Raw genomic sequence first — 20,214 nt, 5'->3', positions numbered from 1 at the left:
CCTCGTGGGTGTGAGCGTTGGGCCTGGAGGCTCCCCGGGAGAATCTCCAGGGTGGGAGTCCGGGGCTTGGTTCAGAGCTGGCAGAACCTACCACTTTACCCTGTCATTTGCATTCCTGTGGTGTGGGTTACCTCAGCTGTGAAAAATCGGCTTACCTGGTTTTTTAGAGCGTGAAGGTTCAGAACAAGGGCGTCTGAGTGAGTCCTGTGAGGTGGTGTAGAGAATGGTGACTCATGGGCTGTAGGTGGATTTTCACATGACAAGCTATTTCATTATTTTTCCTTCAGACCTAAAAAACCCATACATGGCTGTCCTCTCTTGTTCTCTGTGGTAATAAGTGATTTGCATTCCCTCTATGTTGTGGGGAGCATTTATTCCCGAAGTGAACGCTGGAAGATGAGTTGTTCTTTGGAGTTGTGGTCTGTCCATGTAAAAGGTGTGTAGAAGCCAGGTTTTTGTTCATTGATGGCATCAGTTAGGGGAGACAGTTCATTTAAGAGCCCTCCACCAACAAGGACGGCTCCACCAATGAGGACAGATCTGTGAGCTATGGTCCCTCTGCAGCCAGCCTCCTGCCTGCCATTTTCCTAATGGGCTGTAGGCGGCAGCAGCGGGCACCCCTGCTCCCTGCAGTTCTGGACTTCCAGAACTAGCCAGCACCTTGTCCAGGCCCCTTCCTTTACAAAGGTGGATCCAGAGAAGGGAGGAGGCCAGCCTAAGGTCACACACAGCTGACGGCAGTAAAATCTGGTTTACAACAGGGGTCAGCAGACTTCTTCTCTAAAGAGGGAGCTAGTAAATATTTTAGGCTTTGCAGGCCACACTGTCAGTTTCATCCACCCAGATCCACCCATTGTAACACAAGGTAGCCGTGGACAATACATGAATGGTTGAACGTGGCTGTGTTCCCATAAACCTTTTTTTTTAAATGTGTCCTGAAGTTTGAATTTCATATGATTTTTATGTGTCATTAAAAATTTTTTTCAAACATTTAAAAATGTGAAAATCCTTCTTAGTTTACTGGCCTAACGACCACAGGCCATTGTTTGCCGACCCTGGAGAGAACCCAGCTCCCTGACTCACTGGCCTTCTCAGGACCGTGAAGAGACACCACCTGTGTGTCTCGCCCTTCAGCACTCTTTTATATTATACTTTGAGTTAATATCTATTTTTTTTGCTGTACGCGGACCTCTCGCTGCTGTGGATTCTCCCGCCACGGAGCACAGGCTCCGGATGCACAGGCCCAGTGGCCATGGCCCACAGGCCCAGCCGCTCCGCGGCATGCGGGATCCCCCCCGAACTGGGGCACAAACCCGTGTCCCCTGCACCGACAGGCAGACTCCTAACCACTGTGCCACCAGGGAAGCCCCGAGTTAATATCTTAATTATTTAATTCCAATAACTTTTTGTCCAAAAAAAGCTCCCCTCAAGATCTGTTTTTCCCCTCTATCTGTTATCACTGTGGGGTGGTTTTATTTTATTGCTATTAACCCCTTTGTTTTTGTACTGCAAGGGAAAATTCATTTGGTTCAGCTGTTAATGATGGGAATTCAACTTTTGGAAATTTCCCTGTGGAAGTTATAGTCGACTGTAACTACAGTTATATAGTCTATGGTAAAGAAGGAATATAGACATCTTTTAATTTTCTGGACTTTTTGCTACTCTATGCATATTTTTATTTTAAGAAGCTAGTGTTTGAAAATATTTGTTGTGATAACTAGAATTTTCAGAAGATTCTTGAAAGGGTTTAGCTGGAAAATTATAAGGAAAGGACCTATCATTTGGGGCCAAAACTTGACTCTCTGTGATGAGCTCAGGTCGGCAGGTTCTGGGCTCTCCCTCTGTCATGGTCCCAACGCGTACTGTGGAGGACTAGCCAGGACGACCTGGGAAGGAGCCAGCAGGTCTCTGCTTTACTCAGCTTTCCCCAAGGCCAGGTGTTACTTTTTAAACTGGGGGCAGGGGTGGGGGAGGTATGGGTGTGGGGAGAAAGTGAAAGATGCTTAAACTACAGGAAACTCTCCAAAAATCAGTCGTGCAAGTCACACTGTTGTTGGAATGTGGCTGTCACATCCCAAGGTGACAACTTTGAAGGAAACAGCAAAATTATTTAAACCCAAAACGCAGATAACGAAGCCACTGTTTGCAGTTAGCTGCTTAGTGCCTCTAAAGGTAAAATGGCTCTAGGAGGGGCCGGAGGCCGGGGTAAATTATGGCTGCCTTGCCTTACACTGAGCTGAAACCTGTGCCCTTGCAACTTCGGCCACTGGTCCTGCTCCGCTGGAGACTCTCAAGGATCCCCAGATGCAAAATCTGATTTTTCCCTCTAATTTCTAAAAATGTAACGACTTGTCCTAATGTATTAACACTTCTTTAGTTATGCCTGAATATATATACATACACATACCAACATAAAAAGTTAACTAGAGTTAGTTTTTTTCTGACTTGTAGACTGTCTAGGATATAACGTCAAATGGAAAAAGGAAATTGCAAAGTAACATGAGCAGTATGAGTCAATTTCAAAAAACAAACTTATAAACACACATCCTGATGAATTATATACCTGCTCATATATACATAGCGGAAAGGTGTGGAAAGTTACACCCTCTTAGTTGACACTGGAAATTCCCTGGGTGAGGTCTGGGGGATAAGGAAGTGTGGCTGAGAGGTGAAGAAAGGCCCGGATCAGCAGGGCCCAGGGCTGCAGACTCGCCACGTGAGGTGAGAAGTAGGAAGGGCACACTGGATTTAGTGGACGGAGGTTGGCTGCTGAGCATTTTTGAAGACTAATGAGGCAAAAGCCAAACTGAGCAGTTGAGGAGCAGGTGGGAAGTAAGAGAATGGAGCTAATAAGTACATACAGCTCTTCCCACAGATTTGGCTATGAGTAGGGGAAGAGAGTTGGATGGTGGCTAAACAGGGCATTTTTGTTTTGTTTTCATTTGGGAGATACCTAAGCATGTTAAAATGCTGTTTGGGAAGGATCCAGCTGAGAGGGAAAGGTTGAACATTCAGAGCAGGAGGAGAGAGAGAGGATGGCATCAGAAGGACAGGTGTTTTCATTATTTTCTAAATTGCTTCTTATACTCTTCTTGGACCATTTAAAGCTCCAGAGGAAAAAAAACTATCACTAGATAAGCTTGGACAGTACCTAGGAGAGAATGGACAAATGACAACAACAATTTAAGGGTTCCAACGCATCTCACCTAGTGCTTTGAAGAAATGTGTTATTATCTAATACAGTTTATTTTTATATTAAACGTAGATAATATGTTCCCAAAGGGTCGATGGTGAATCACAAGGAGTCCTGATTCCAGTATTCTCACCACAAACGGCTCACATTTTCTTACAGTTTGAGGCGAGTTCCTTGTGTCTAGCTCATAAGTGGCTTTGTAAGTGGAGATGAAAGGCCTTTCTGTGCTATTCCAGAAGATTGATTTTAAGACAAATATTCTCCCCTCTTAACAAAATAGGTTTAAAGGCTGGGTTAGATCAGCCATGGACATTTACTTACTGGTTGCCATGAAAGTGACAGTCATGTGCTCAGCAGTTCCTTTCTCTATAGACTTCTGAAATCTAAGAGCCATTCACTTGCTTATTCAACAAATATTTGAGGACCTTAAAATAACATTATTCTAGGAAGTAATGGGGAAGGGATCCAAAAGAAATTTAAGAGTATCTATGGTTTAAAATGACTCTAAGAGTTTAAAATCTAGATAGGTGAGGTAATAAAGACCCTGATAATAGCTTGTGTAGCATCACCAGGTGCCAGGCACTGTTCTAGGCACCTTACACTTACTATTTACCCATTTATTCCTCACAAGAACCTGGTGATAGGTGCCGTTATCGTTCCATTTCACAGACAGGGAAACAGAGAAAATACGTCACTTGCCAAGTTCACACAGCTGATAATTAAGTGACGCAGCCAGGAATCAAACCCAGGTGGTCTGACTTGTCCACACTGTTAACCACTACATGATTTTGTCTCTTGCGAGACATATATAAAGTTAGCAAATAATAGAAAATCAATACGCGCTCAGAGGTCCGTGAATGTGATAGAAACAAGAAGTGCTGCAGAAATTCCGAGTCCTCAGAGAAGACTGGAAAGTGGCTGCTTTGACAGCACTTCGCCTCACCGAGGGTGAAAGGTGAGTGGAATGGATTGCTGAAGAGAAGGATGTGGTCAGGAAGGCAGGAAAGGCATCTTCTAGAGGAGGCAGCCTGAGCTTTGTCCTTTGCTTCTCCCCGACCCACAGTGCTGCCCCCACAAAACCCGTATCAACGACCTAGTATGTGTATGTGCTTTCATACTTTTCTTACAAGGTAACAAAGAAAGTACACAAACGTATGTACCATAGTCCTGGATGTTTTTGTCAGTATTTGTTTTACAAAATGAGGTAACACACAGAGGCAAACACACACACCCTCAGTGTTGCCTTTTTCCCCTCTTAATATCTCCCGGAAATCCCTCTGAGTCAACCAGCAAGGCAGCTGGGATTCCTTTTAATGCTGTGCATGTGCGGTTTTCCCGATCTTTGCTACTTCAGACAGTGCTGCAGTAAACATCTTTGCAAATATATCCTTATTTAGTGGTGCTTTTATTTACGTGGGCTTCTGTTGCTGGGTTGAAGTGTATGTGTGTTTTAATGGTAATGCATTTTTCTAGATTGCTTTTTAGAAAGGCTGTAACAGTTCAGATTTCACTAGCAGAGCAGGAGAGGAGCCTTTCCCTCCATCTCCACCAGCGATAGGTGTCATTACTCTTTTTATTTTTGCCAATCTAATGGTGGTAAAGTGGATCTCATTGTCATTTTAATTTTGCATCTCCATTGAGTAGTGAGTTTGAGTGTCTTTATGTTTATTTGATTGGATATTTGGATTTGCTGTGCTGTAATTTCACATTCCTATCCTTTCTCTATTTTTAAAATTGCGTTTGTCTTTCCGTGTCGGTTCATGTGAATTCTCTATATATTATAGATATTGATCCTTTTTCACCTTAATTGCAGCTATTTTAAAGATGTATCTTTTATTTACTGACATATTTTTATAACTTCTTTTGTCATAAATCTTTAAAAAAAATTTTAAAGACAAATATCTTTGCTTTTCTTTTATACCCTTTGGGTTTTCTATCCTGATTAAGGTTTCCCTTAACCCTAAATTTTACATGTAGTCTCACCTAGATTTTCTTCTAAGATTTCATTTTTTCATTTAAAATTTGATTATTAAATATTTTATACATGTAAAAGAAATATATAATGTTTATGTAGGTTTGAAGTAACTGTCCTCAAATTTTTGGTTGTGGAACACTTTTATACTCTTAAAATTATTGAATATTGCAAAGAGCTTTTGTTTATGTGTATTTTGCCTGTCAATGTTTGCTAAATTAGAATATAAAACTGATAAAATGTACTTATTAATTTTAAAATGACAATAATAGGGGATTCCCTGGTGGTCCAGTGGTTAGGACTTGGCACTTTCAGTGCCAGGGCCCGGGTTCAATCCGTGGTCAGGGAACTAAGATCCCACAAGCCTCTAGGTGCAGCCAGAAAAATAAAAATAAAATAAAATGACAATAATAAACCCATTACATGTCAATGTAAATAAAATATTTTTTTAAAGAATTATTTTCCAAAACAAAAAAAACTATTAAGAAGAGTAGCATTGTATTTTATTTTTAGGAATCTCTTTAATATCTGGATTAGAAAAGAGTTGGGTTCTCAAATCCGCCTGTGCGTTCTACCTGTTGCAATATGTTGTTTTGATTGAAGGATATAAAGAAAATCTAGCCTCATACATTTATGTAGTTGAAATTGTTGGAGTATTTTAATAGCTTTTTGGGATAGAAATATTTTTCTTTGATACTACTTCAAAACTGGACAAGTGATAGTTTATTAAAGGTTAGTTGCAATGTGGAATCAGAAACTATATCAATAAACCTTTTTTATTCTGTTAATTAAAATCTATTCATCTGTTTTTCATTTTGTTTATCTTATTTTCTGATTGCTCAATGCTAGTGTATAGAAATACAATTGACTTTAGTATTTTGATCTTGTTGTATCCTATGACCTTACTGAACTCATTTATTAGCTCTAAAAGTTTTTGTTTCTTTGTTTTGTTTTGTGATGGATTCCTTCGGATTTTCTGTATACACCACCATGTCATCTGCGAATAGAGATATTTTCACTTCTTCCTTTCCAATCTAGATGTCTTTTATATCCTTTTCTTGTTTAATTGCCCTGGCTAGAAGTTCCAGTACAGTGTTGAATAGAATTGGTGAGAGTGGACCCTTTGTCCTTTCCTGATCTTAGGGGGAATGTTTGTCTTTCACTGTCCAGTATGATGTTAGCTGTGGGTTCTTCATAGATGCTCATTATCAGTTTGAGAAAGTTCCCTTCTTTTCCAGCTTTGTTAAGTGTTGAATTTTGTCAAATGCCTTTTCTACATCAATTAAGATGATCATGTGTGTGTGTGTGGTGGGGGGCGGGTGTCTTTCATTCTATTAATATGGTGTATTACACTGACTGGTTTTCATATGGTAAACCACCCTTGAACTTCTGAGATAAATCCTGCTTCTCCATGGTTTGTTATCCCTTTCATATGTTGCTGGATTTGGTTTGCTAGTATCTCTTTGAGGATTTATGTATCTATATTCATAATAGATAGCAGTCTGTCGTTTGACTTCTCTTGTGATATCCTTGTCTAGTTTTGATATCAGGGTAATACTGGCCTCATAATATGCGTTGGGAAGTGTTCCCACCTCTTCCATCTTTGGAAGAGTTTGTGAAGTGTTGTTAATTCTTCTTTAAACATTTGGTAGAACATTACCAGTGCTGCCTTCTGCACCTGGGCTTTTCTTTGTGGGAAGTTTTGTTTTTGTTTTTACTAATTTGATCTTTTTACTTATTATATGTCTGTCTATTCATATTTTTTATTTCTTCTTGAGCCAGTTTTTGTAATTTGTGTCCTTCTAGGAATTTGTCCATTTCATCTAAGACATTGATTTGTTGGTGTACAGTTATTCATAGTATTTTCTTATGGTTTCATTTCTGTAAGGGCAGTAGTATTCCACCTTTCATTCCTGATTTTACTAATCTGAGTCTTATCTCTTTTTCTTAGTCAGTGCTATGGACTGAACTGTGTTCCCTCAAATTCATATGTTGAAGACCTAACCCTCGGTGTGGCTGTATTTGGAGATAGGGCCTACAAGGAGGTAATTAAGGTTAAATGAAATCATAAGTGTGGGACCCTGATCTGATAGAATTAGTATACTTAGAAGAAGGGACACTACAGAACACTCTGTCTCTCTCACCACCGTGTGAGGACACAGAGAAAGCGGCTGTCTGCAAGCCAAGAGGAGAGCCCTCATCAGGAAGTGAATCAGCCTGCACCTTGATCTTGGACTTCTCAGCCTCCAGAACTATGAGAAATAAATTTCTCTTGGTTAAGCCACTCAGTCTGTGGTATTTTATGATAGCGGCCCAAGCTGACTAATACAGTCAGTCTAGCTAAAGTTTTGTCAGTTTTGTTGATCTCTACAAGAACCAACTTTTGTTTTTGTTGATTTTTCTCTATTGTTTCTCTATTTCATTTATCTCTAATTTCATTATATCCTTCCTCCTGCTCTTCTTTTTCTGGTTTCTTAAGGTATAAAGTTAGCTTCTTGATTTGAGATCTTTCTTCTTTTTTAATGTAGGCATTAAATACATTAAATATATACAGCTATAAATTTCCCTCTGAGTACTGCTTTTACTACACCTCATAAGTTTTGGAAGGTTGTGTCTTCATTTTCATTCATCTCACACTCACACTCTTATTTAAGAGTGTGTTTTCAACAAAGCCTATGAGTTGACCCCAAGTGAACTAGTGGGTTAAATAAAGACAAATTCTATCTATGAGGGGGTTTTCCAGGAAATTGCCAGACAGGTCAAAACATGACAGTTTTCTGAGAGTGAGGCCTTTGGGGTGCTTCAAACCTGTCTGCTCACTCCAGTGACTGCTTGGATGCTGGTTTTCACTTGGATTGAAGAGCTGGTGGTTTTCAGGGACCTGGGGAGAGAGGGAGAGGAACAGGGCAAGTTTAAATGCCACAACATTTGCTGTTCTTACTGAGAGCCAGTTTTCTTCTTGAATAAACACTCCTCAGATTGTTGCAGCCTTTGGTTAATTTTCAAAGTCCTGAAGAAATTGATTTTGACAATTTTTGCCAGTGTTCTTGCTTTTACGGAGAATGGATTTTCAAAAGTGCTTACTTGACAATTCCTGCTGGCATCCTGCCTGTTTTGCACTTTCAATTGCTCTTTCACCCACATGTGATTTTGTATTTTGATGCATTGATAGTTGGGGAAATAATGGTTCTGCACTTTTGCAGTTCTTCCAGTTGTTGCTGTATTTTATTATAAAACACCCTTCCAAATTGCGTTTGTTAATATCACCACTGATCTCATCAGAAAAGTCTTTAGGTGTTGGGAAGCTATCAAGCTCACAGTAGTAGGTACAAGTTTTTTAAAATTCTTGTTTTCTCTTGAGAGTTCAAATTTTATTATTGATAACAAATACTATCAGTTGTTTTCCTTGAAGTGACAGGCTCACCTCATCAGTTTTTGAGAAAATGTCTGCCAGATACCCAAGTCTGCATAACATAGTTCTTATGTCATTCTTTTGAGTAAAAGAGATGCTCCTCGAAAAAAAGTGCCTAATTCAGCTTGCAAATCAAATAACCGCACAAATGCTTTCTTCAAGATGACTATCATGTACATCCTCTTTACACAGAATGCTAAAAAGACAGACCACGAGAATCAAGATTTAATAAAATTAATTCCTGCTGCTTCACTGAGGACTTCTTAAATGAAACTCTATCATCTTTCATCTATCTATCTATCTATCTATCTACCTATCATTTTTCTATTATTCATCTATAAGTCTGTCTATCTAGCCAGCTAGCTATCTGTGGTGGTAATGGAGAATACAGTGACTACTAGAGCTTGTTAGCAATGCCCTGACTGTTGCCATGGAACTAGTAGTTTTACCCTCCTTTGCTTTTGCACCATAAGTTCAGATATCAGGTTAAACCATGAAAGTCAATAAAGGTATTCAATGAGGTATTTCAGTTAGTGTCACTTGTGTTTTGCTGCCAAGTATTTACATAAAAGGTCTTTAATGACTCGTTACTATTGATACTGGATGAATACAAGCCAAACAGCAGGTCCAGGCATAGCTCTGCAGGTGAGATACTAACTCAGCGTTCATGTTTGCAGCTTAATCTTTAATTCAACAAGCTACTGTTTCATTGAGAAGTAGCATGCTGTGATTTCTTTTGCTAACTTTCCATCCAGCCGGCATTCAGTAGTATTGGCTCTACAAGGCTGTTGCGTATTTTTCTTGGACCAATGCAATATAATAACGTACACTTTAAGGTCTTCAGTGTCTTTGTTTTTTAAATAATTGGGCTTGGGCGTGGGGATAATTTTAGATTTACCGAAAAAGAAAAAGAATACACAGTTCCTGTATGCCCATAACGCAGCTTCAGTGGCTTTTTAACTTCTAGTCTGAAAAGATATAACAAACAAATTTTCAGTTTTTGACTTTTAAAGAACTCAGTCACATCTATGTTTAAAATATTTAATTTCTTTTTCTTTGGACTCTGAATGATTGGTCTCAAAATTATACCTTAACTGGCTTTATGTGCTCCGCAGCGGGAGAGGCCACAACAGTGAGAGGCCTGCGTACTGCAAAAACAAACAAACAAATGTTTACATAAGGTAAATTATTGACATCTATAAAACTGAGGGAAAGATAACTTCCATCATAATTTTGGTTTTTATTTGCGGTTTTGCCCAGCTTTTCTGGAACAGATTCCTCCCTTCCACGAGTCAGAGACCTTTCTGATAAGTCGGTTTCATTTTTTTCAGCATTTTTTCATATAAATGGTGCAGCTGTGGGTTGAGAAATTGAGTCCTCTGATCATTCTGTGTGTGTGTGTGTGTGTGTGTGTGTGTGTGTTTTGTTTTTTTTAACATCTTTATTGGAGCATAATTGCTTTACAGTGGTGTGTTAGTTTCTGCTTTATAACAAATGATCATTCTTTTTTTAAGCCAATGATCCATCCTTAAAAGTATAAGAAAAAGACTTTATAAACAAATTTTCTTTTATCTTAAAATAAATGATTCTTAAATTTTAACAGTTTTAGAGAGAAATTTTTAAATTAGAAAAGCTTTTCTATAATTTTTCATTATAAAAATAACTGTTGCAACATAAAACAATAAGCGTACTGCTAGTCTGTTACTGCGTAGGAGCAAGGAAAATCTCATGATTTCAAAATAAAGATTATTGGTTGATAATGAAGTTATATAAGTTATAGTAGATGTAACCAAAGATTGCTAGTGAAAGCACAGTAGAAGTACTGAGAACAAACTTAGTTATGAAAATGTACATATCTATACCCCAAACCTTAGAAATTTCTAGAAAACACAAGAATAAATAAAACATACATTTATTAACTATCAGAGTGATATCATCATGTCTCATGTAGCCTCCAGAAAACTTCACTGTATCATAGGAGAATGAGAGTGAAAAAGACAAATATTATTACTATTAAAATAATTTGTATTGTTTTACATTTTATAAATGATAATAAATATATAAGTATATTTTATGTGATATATAATAATATTATATTATGAACATAGTATAGACTTTATAAACCTCCTGAAAGGATCTTGGCCTCTGAAGCTTCCCCAGAACACACTTTGAGAACCACTGGTTTACAGTTTAGTTTTGTACATCTTTATGAGTTTGGTTATTAAAATTTACTCTGGCTTCATAAAATAGATCAGGAGGATTTTTATCTTGTCCTGGGGGCTGGAATTAGTTTTGTTTTTGTTTTTTTTTATTTTGTCTTACCATTTCTTTTGCCCCCCCCCACCCCCGCCCCAATCCCACCTGGCCCATGGTGTACGCACATATTCTCCTGAGGAAGTGAAACCGGTCAGTCTGGTACAGGAAGTAGGGGGCGGGGCTCCGAGGTTAACCGCCCCCCAGGCTGCTGTTGTAAACTCAGACCCAGTGACCATCTCGTGTGGTTGATATGACGTGGGAAGCCCTAGGCTTTTTCTTTTCATTTTCTTTTTTAATCATATTTCTTAAAGCATCGAAGTAGAAAGCAGAAAACTAGGTCTTATTCCTTAAAAAAAAATTTTTATGTCACTAATTTTTCAAGTGATACTCTCTTTAGATGCATTTTACCAAATACAAGGCCCTGGGTAGAAACATCGGTATCCAAAGAAAGGCCGGGCTCAGGCAGTAGAGCTGAATCAGTGGCTTTTATAAAATCCCAGTATGTTCAGACGTCACTAAGGAATCACATCAAAAGCACTTGGCAGGGCTTCCCTGGTGGCGCAGTGGTTGAGGGTCCGCCTGCCGATGCAGGGGACACGGGTTCGTGCCCTGGTCCGGGAAGATCCCACATGCCGCGGAGCGGCTGGGCCCGTGAGCCATGGCCGCTGAGCCTGCGCGTCCGGAGCCTGTGCTCCGCAACGGGAGAGGCCGTAACAGTGAGGGGCCCACGTACCGCCAAAAAAAAAAAAAGCACTTGGCACAGTTCCTGGGACACCGTAAGCCCCTGGTGAATGTCGGTTCCCATGGTGATGATGGTCATGGTTATGATCCTCAGTATCACCACTGTCGTCAACTTCAGGCCCACCACACCTGGCTGTGGAGAACATATTACGTACTGGTGTTTCTGCACCTGGTGTCCCATTGTACTCTGGCTCTGGTGGAAGCATGGGTGCCATAGAGGAGCCTTAGATAGGATATGGCCTCAGGTGTTTTAAAATATAGTGTATTAATAGAAGATGTGAGCTTCAGTTAGGCTAACAGATCAGAAAAAAATAGTTGCACCCAGTTCGCAAGAGGTTGGGGCACATCACACTCAGCGGGGTACATGTCAGGGGAGAGGAGGCACCGAGGTCAGGAGGCTGAGGGAGAGAAAGGAAATGTGGCCAAGAGCCTTTGTTGTGGTTTCTGAGGAAAGAATGGTCGGGGCAAGGTAAGATTCGCTGGTTTGAATAATTTCACGGGGCTTTGTGGTCTAGGGGCTGTCCTGAGTTGTCTGGTACATGGCCAGACAGGTGATTAGGATGGGTGGATAATGACCCAGAGTATGAGGACCCAATACAGGAGGTGATTGGGGCGTGGGCTCTGGATTGGTTGGTTTGCATTTGAAAGGTGTGCTCCCAAGTGAGTTGTTTAATATCTCCAGGAACTGGCTACTTCTAGGAGAGGCAGTCCTTCCATGGTCAGCAAGACCCCAGATGTCAAACCATCAGAAAAGAGAAAATAAAAGGCATGGTTAATACACGAGGCTTGCACAGCCTGGCCCCACCGGACTTTCTAGCCTTATCTCCCTCCTCTCCCTGACACTGACTCTTGAAGTAAGCAGGAGCTTTAGGGACCCTGCATAGTCTCAAACCTTCCCTGCTTTATCCCACTGTTGCTGCTGCCTGGGTTCCGGGGCTGGGACAATTACCGCCGTCATCATATCTGGTAATCTGGTCATAAGAATCACATTGATCCCTTAAGTATTCACTCCAAAGACCAAAGTCTTTCAAATGGAACTTTTATTTATTTAAAAACTAGAGGAAGAGGGACTTCCCTGGTGGTGCAGTGGTTAAGAATCCGCCTGCCAATGCAGGAGACATGGGTTCGAGCCCTGGTCCTGGAAGGTCCCACATGCCGTGGAGCAACTAAGCCTGTGCGCCACAACTACTGAGCTTGTGCTCTAGAGCCCGCGAGCCACAACTACTGAGCCCGTGTGCCACAACAACTGAAGCCTGCACACCTAGAGCCCATGCTCCACAACAAGAGAAGCCACTGCAGTGAGAAGCCCGCGCACCGCAACAAAGAGTAGACCCTGCTCGCCGCAACTAGAGAAAGCCCATGTGTAGCAACGAAGACCCAATGCAGCCAAAAATTAAATAAATTAATTAATTACGTTTAAAAAAAAAAAACGAATACTAGAGGAAGAAAGCGAGTAAAAGAGGTGTTACAGCTGTTAGATTCAAATCAGCTTCAGAGAAGGTGGGCATCCAGGCTGAGGAATGGCATGAGTCGAGAGCATAGGCCGGACACCAGTCAAGGATGGTTCACTTTGGCCTCAGCTTGGAGTATGCGAAGGGGAAGGGAGGGAGACAAAGCTGGAAAGGCGGTTTGGAGCCAGGCTACAGAAAATGGAATATCTGTGAAGCCCTGAATATTTATGTGTGAGCCTGGGAGGGATGTGAACAGAGCTGTGCTATAGGATGGTTGATCTGGTGTCAGTGTTCAAATTAACAAGAGATCAAGAAAGCTTAGAATTACTGAGGAGCCAGCATCTTCTGAATACTTACTGTGTGCAGGCCAAGAGCTTAACGACCTTTCTTCTATTTATTCCTTGCACCCCCTCTGTCAAATGGGTACTGTTATTAGCCCTGTTTCTTGGATGAGAAAGCCAGAGTTTAGAGAGGTTCAGAAACTTGCTCAAGGTTACATGGGCAGTAATTGGTGGAACTGAGATTTAAACCCAGGCTGGTGTGAGAGTCTCTGTGCCCGCCCTCCCTCTGCTGCATGCTTCAGTGGGGATGATGCTGAACTTGGCCGCCAGCTGGGAGATATTCTGCAGGGGGTGCTCCTGGAGGTGGAAGTGGCAGGAGCTGGTCACTAACAGGGCATGTCATTAGGAACTGAAGGCCGGGAACCTTGACCCCAGATAGCAGGGAGGGTGGTGATGCCTTTAACAAAAATGGGCAACACAGGCTTGGGGGTGGGGGAAGCCTATCGTGTATTAGGGGGAACTTGATTTTATGTGGGAGTCACATACCATTATCTGGCTAGAACAGAAAGTGGGTGGGGCCTAGATCCAGTCAGTTTCCTGCCCGACTGGGCTTCCTTCAAGCGACCTTGCGTTCCACAGACAGAGAGGTGTTGAGTGCTTGGGCCATGACCTCCTTTCTCTTTGGCCACCTTTATACACAACCTGTGAGATGGGTGATCCACCTGAAACTGCTTCAGAGTACACGTCCAAAGAACCAGCTGCTCTCTGCGAATCACCTCTGATGGGTCACCTCCTGTGGTCTGCTTCCTTGGCACCGTGCGGATATGAGTTTAATTCCCTGTTACCTAATTAGCAAAGAAACATCTGTTTATGTCTGTGTTACTTGCAGGGCCTTTCCATTATTTAATCAAGTCAATGAAGAAACCCAGTGTTTCCCAATTACGATTTTTGCTTTTTTCTGGTTCTAAACTCGCTTATTTCTATAACACAGCTCCTATGCTCTCATACCTTGGCGGGGACAAACCACGCAACAGGCTGACTCATGGCTACTGCCCTCGTTTCCACTCTGGTTTCTATGGAAATAGACAGCAGATGGCTCAAAACAAGGTGAGGGCTCGGAGACACCTCCAGATTCTGAGGCATTTACAAACCCTATTTGTCCAACATCTGTTTCCATGGAAACAGATGCAGAAAAGGTCAACCAGTACTCTACAATAAACTTTTTTTTCTCTTATCTAATTTTTTACAAATACCACAGCAGTGCATTGCTTTTTCCTGTTATCATAGATTTTTGGAATAATAGTACTTTTTATGTAGTGAGACATGTATATTTCTAATTTTGACCTATTTGATAAATCCTTATACTTAAGTGCATTCTGCATTATTTTAAAATTTTTATTAAATAAACTTGTTTCTACTTACCTAATCAAATCACTATCACTTGGCATTCAGAGATGAAACACTTAGTGTCTTAGGCCTGGGAATGTGAGTGGAGAAAAAATAGTGCATGACCTGCCATCCCTTCCAACTTAAAAATTCAAGACATTGGCGCTCCAGGTAGTAACTAAGGCCCTTGCTTGTATCACTGTCATTTGGCTGTAAGGGCTCAGGGTCTGTTTGACTCAAATTGAGCCAGTTTGTGTCTAAATTCTGTGTGCCACGTGTGTTATATAAAATATTGAATATGTCTGTTATATAAAATATAGAAATAGAAGCAGTTTTCTGTTAGTAGTGAGCAAAATGAGCAATGCACCGTATTCAATTTTGCAGAATGACAAGAACAACGAAATGGACAGATACTCATTAAGCTGTTGTGAGGCGTGATGTATTCAACTTAAACCAAGATCTGCTGCTAAGAGTAGACAGATGTAAGTCAGATCTTTAAAGGGAAAAGCAGAGCAAGCTCACTTGAAAGAGAGAAGACCAGAAGCGAAGTGAAAGTTAACGTTGCTATGTGGTATGCGGGAGAAACACTACAGGGAATGCAACTCATAGTCATGCAACTCATGTTGCTGCAAATTGTGTGCTACTCTTGGGCATTTATTTTGATATTACCCTTCACGATGGATTCATCTTTTTTTAGATGCTATTTATTTGCACTGCCTTTTATTCTCCACTAGTGAACTGTAAGTGCCACTAGGGTGGGGACAGCGTCAGCTTCGTTCTCCAGAGCACCCCCAGCACCTAGCACGGCACGTGGCACACACTGGTTGTTGGGTAGGTATACTGGTTGGGTAGATGCTCACAGGAGCTCTGATGGTTTCTCTCTGCAGAGAATTCCCCCAGAAAAGTGGAGGCAGGCAGATTCACTTGATCCAAATGTACACACCTCTGTAACCACCATCCGAATCATTAGCGTCTGCATCTCAGAAGCCCCACCTTGAGTTCTCACTCTGTTGTTGACATTTATGTAAATGGGATCCTACAGCATGATGCACTCTCTGAGTTTGGCTCGTTTGCTCAATGTTTTATTTGTGACAGTACCAGGTAGCCTTTGCTAACTGATAAAACCACCCCAAATCTTAGTGGCTTAAAAAAAGCAACAGTCTTTTCCTCCCGATTCTGTGGGTTGACTGGGCAGGGCCTGCCCTCCCCCTCCAGTGAATTTGCTGGGCCTCTTCACAACAGGGTCGTTGCCAGGCTCTCAGAAGGCAAAGGCCAAAGCCACTAGGCCTCTTGTGAAGGAGTGTGCTTGCTGGCATGGGAGGAGTTGCTGTCTGTGCAACAGTCCACCATAGTGAGATTCATCTCAGAATAAACCATTTTAGGACTTCCCTGGTGGCGCAATGGTTAAGAATCTGCCTGCCAATGCAGGAGACACGAGCCCTGCAATGTTCGAGCCCTGGTCTGGGAAGATCCCACATGCTGCGGAGCAACTAAGCCCGTGAGCCACAACTACTGAAGCCCGCGGGTCTAGAGCCCGTGCTCCACAACAAGAGAAGCCACCACAGTAAGAAGCCCACACACCGCAACGAAGAGGAGCCCCCGCTCGCGGCAACTAGAGAAAGGCCGCACAGCAACGAAGACCCAATGCAGTCAAAAATAAATAAATAATGTTAAAAAAAAACATTTTAAGGGGCTTCCCTGGTGGCACAGTGGTTGAGAGTCCACCTGCCGATGCAGGGGACACGGGCTTGTGCCCCGGACCGGGAAGATCCCACATGCTGCGGAGCGGCTGGGCCCGTGAGCCATGGCCGCTGCGCCTGCAGGTCCGGAGCCTGTGCTCCGCAACGGGAGAGGCCACAACAGTCAGGGGCCAGCGTACCGCAAAAAAAACAAACAAACAAAAAAAACAAAAAAACAAAACTGACTTAGTGAGAATTCATCTGGTTAACAGGTATTTATCAAGCACCTGTTTTATGCCAGGGACAAGTCTATGTCCTTACTGATTTTTCTGTCTACTTGTTGTTCTACCAGTTACTGAGAGAGGAATACAGAAATCTCCGATTTTAATTGTAGACTTGCCTATTTTTCATTTCAGTTCTGTCAGTTTTGCTTCATCTATTTTGGAGTTCTTTTGTTTGAATCATATATATTTGTAATTGTTGTAATATATCATCCCAGTGTTGACCCCTTTAATCATTATGAAACGTCCTCTTTGTCTCTAGTAACATGCCCAGTATGTTTTGTCTGTCTGTTGTTGTTTTTTTTTTTTTTTTTTGCGGTACACAGGCCTCTCACTGTTGTGGCCTCTCCCGTTGCGGAGCACAGGCTCCGGATGCGCAGGCTCAGCAGCCATGGCTCACGGGCCCAGCCGCTCCACGACATGTGGGATCTTCCCAGACCAGGGCACGAACCCGTGTCCCCTGCATCGGCAGGCGGACTCTCAACCACTGCGCCACCAGGGAAGCCCTGGTTTTTGGGTTTTTTAAATATTTATTTATTTATTTTATTTTGGCCGCGCCGGGTTTTAGTTGCGGGATGTGGACTTCTTAGTTGCGGCATGCATGCAGGATCTAATTCCCCAACCAGAGATTGAACCCGGGCCCCCTGCATTGGGAGCACGTAGTCCTTCCCACTGGACCACCAGGGAAGTCTTCTGTCTGTCTGATATTAATACAGCCATTCAGCTCTCTTGTGCTTACTATTCACATGGTATATCTTTTTCCATTCCTTTACTTTCAACCTATCTGTGTCTTGGAATTTAAAGTGCTTCTCTTGTAGGCAGGATATAGCTAGGTTCTGCTTTTTTATCCAGTCTGACAATCTCTGCCTTTGATTGGAGTGTTTATTTAGGGCATTCTTTTTTTTTTTTTTTTTTTTTTTTTTTTTGGCGGTACGTGGGCCTCTCACTGCTGTGGAGCACAGGCTCCAGACGCGCAGGCTCAGCAGCCATGGCTCACGGGCCCAGCCGCTCCGCGGCATGTGGGATCTTCCCGGACGGGGGCACGAACCCGTGTCCCCTGCATCGGCAGGCGGACTCTCAACCACTGCGCCACCAGGGAAGCCCTAGGGCATTCATATTTTTAAACAGTTCTATCGAGGTGTAATTTACATACCAGGAACTTCATCTGTTTTAAGCGTACAATTTAATGATTTTTAGCAAATTTACAGAGTTGCACTACTGTCCCAATTCAATTTTAGAACATTTGCATCACCCCAAAAAGATCCCTTAGGCCCTTTTGTAGTCAATCCCTGTCCACTGTCCCCCTCCCCCACAAGCCCCAAGCAACTAGTAATCTGCTTTCTGTTTCTGTAGATTTGCCTTTTCTGGCCATTTCACATAGTATGTAGTCTTTTGCGTATGATGGGTTTCATTTAGTATGATATTTTTGAGGTTTAACCATATAGGATATAGCAATAGTTCATTTCTTTTTGTTTCTGAATAGTATTCCGTCGTGTGGATAGACCACTTGTTTATCCATTCGCTGGCTGATAGACATTTGCATTGTTCTCATTTTTCTGGCTATTATAGATAAGGCTGCTGTGAACATTTGTGTATAAGTCTTTGTGTGGTCATATGTTCTCATTTCTCTTGGGTAGTTACCCAGGAGTGGAATTCCTGGGTTGTATGACAAATTTATGTTTAACTTTTAAAGGAATGGATGAAGTGTTTTCCAAAGCAGCTGTACCCATTTTTACATTCCCATCAGACAAGGTATAAGGGCTCCAGTTTCTCCACATCCTCACCAATGTTTGTTATTTGTGTGTTGTTTTAATTATAGCCATCCTAGTGGGTGTGAAGTGATATTACGCTGTGCTTTTAATTTGTATTCCCCTAATTACTAATGATGTTGAGCATCTTTTTATGTGCTTGCTAGATGCATTAGTTTCCTAGGGCTGCTGTAACAAAGTACTACAAACTGGCTGGCTTAAAACAACAGAAATGTATTGTGTCACAGTTCTGGAAGCTGGGTGTCAGCAGGGCCACACTCTCTCCAGGTTCTGGGGGAGAATCTGTTCCACGCCTTCTTCTTAGCTCCTGGTGTTGCTGGAGGTCCTTTGCGTTCCTTGGCTTGCAGGTGCACTTCTCACCTGTGTGTCTTCGCATCATCTTCTTGTAAGGACACCAGTCACATTGGACTAAGGGCCCACCCTACTCCAGTATGACCTCATCTTGACTAATTACATCTGCAACAACCCTATTTCCAATTAAGGTCACATTCTGAGGCATTGGGGGTAGGATTTCAACATATCTTTTGGGGATACACAGTTCAACCCTAGCCATTTGCTTGTCTTCTTTGGTGAAATATCTATTCAGATAGTTTTCCCATTTTAAAAATTGGGTTGTTTGTCTTTTTATTATTGAGTTGTGAGAGTTCTTTATGTATTCTGGATACAAGTCCTTTCTCTGATATGTGACTTGCAAATATATTCTCCTGGTGTGTGGCTTGTCTTTTCATTTTCTTAATGGCGTCTTTTGAAGTACAAAAATTTTTTGTTTTTTCTTTCATGATTTGTGCTTCTGTTGTTGTACCTAAGAACTCTTTGCCCAACCCACCGTTGATCAGCCTTGGGCGCTGTTGACATTTGGGGCCAGATCATTCTTTGTTGTGGGGACTGTTCCACGTGTTGTGGGATGTTTAACAGCATTTCCGACCTCTACTCATGGGTGCCAGGATTATTCACCCCACTCGAAAGCTGTGACAACCAAAAATGTTTGCTGACATTGCTAAATGTCCTCTAGGAGGCAAAAGCACCTCCACTTGAAAACCATTGGCCTAAACCAATATTGCAAAGATCTTCTGGAACTTCCCTGGAGGTCCAGTGATTAAGACTCCACACTTCCAATGCAGGGGACATGGGTTCGATTCCTGGTTGGGGAACTAAGGTCCCACATGCCATGATGTGGGCAAAAAAAAGCAGATTTTCTATATTTATTATCAACCCAGTATTGTAAATCTTTGCTTTAAATCGTCATAAATCTTTTAAAGAAATCCGGGGAAAGTGTATATCTATGTATCCACCCACGTATTAATCATTTTCAGTGCCCTTCATGCCTTCCTGTGAGGTTACCATCGGACACCATTTCCCTCTCGTTTGAAGCACTGCCTTTAGCATTTCTAGTAATTCAGGTCTGTTAACAACAAATTCTCTCCGTTTTTTAAATCTGGAATTGTCTTTAAATATTTATTTATTTATGAATTTATTTAGCTGCACCAGGTCTTAGTTGCAGCACGCAGGATCTTCATTTCAGCGTGCAGACTCTTAGTTGCGGCATGCAGGATCTAGTCCCCTGACCAGGGATGGAACCCGGGCCCCCTGAATTGGGAGTGCGGAGTCTTAACCACTGGACCACCGGGAGAGTCCCTGGAATTGTCCTTATTTCACCTTCATTTTTGAAGGACAGTTACACTGGGTATAGACCTCTTGATCAACAGGTTTTTCTCTCTCACTTTGAATATGTCACTGTCTCCTGGCTTCCATTGTTTCTGATGAGAAGCCTGCTATTAATTTTATCTTTTATC

At 41.9% G+C, this 20,214-nt stretch overlaps 1 protein-coding gene across 5 annotated transcripts in view; it reads left to right on the top strand.

Moving 5' to 3' along the window:
• ARMC9 (armadillo repeat containing 9) overlaps positions 1-20,214 on the top strand; it is a 136,749-nt gene that overhangs the window by 73,850 nt on the left and 42,685 nt on the right. The gene's annotated exons all lie outside the window — the stretch shown is intronic.

Source organism: Delphinus delphis, chromosome 7, assembly GCF_949987515.2.
Source record: "Delphinus delphis chromosome 7, mDelDel1.2, whole genome shotgun sequence".
Lineage (NCBI taxonomy): Eukaryota > Metazoa > Chordata > Mammalia > Artiodactyla > Delphinidae > Delphinus > Delphinus delphis.
Note: the sequence above shows the minus strand (reverse complement) of the source record. Positions and strands in the feature narration are given on the sequence as shown.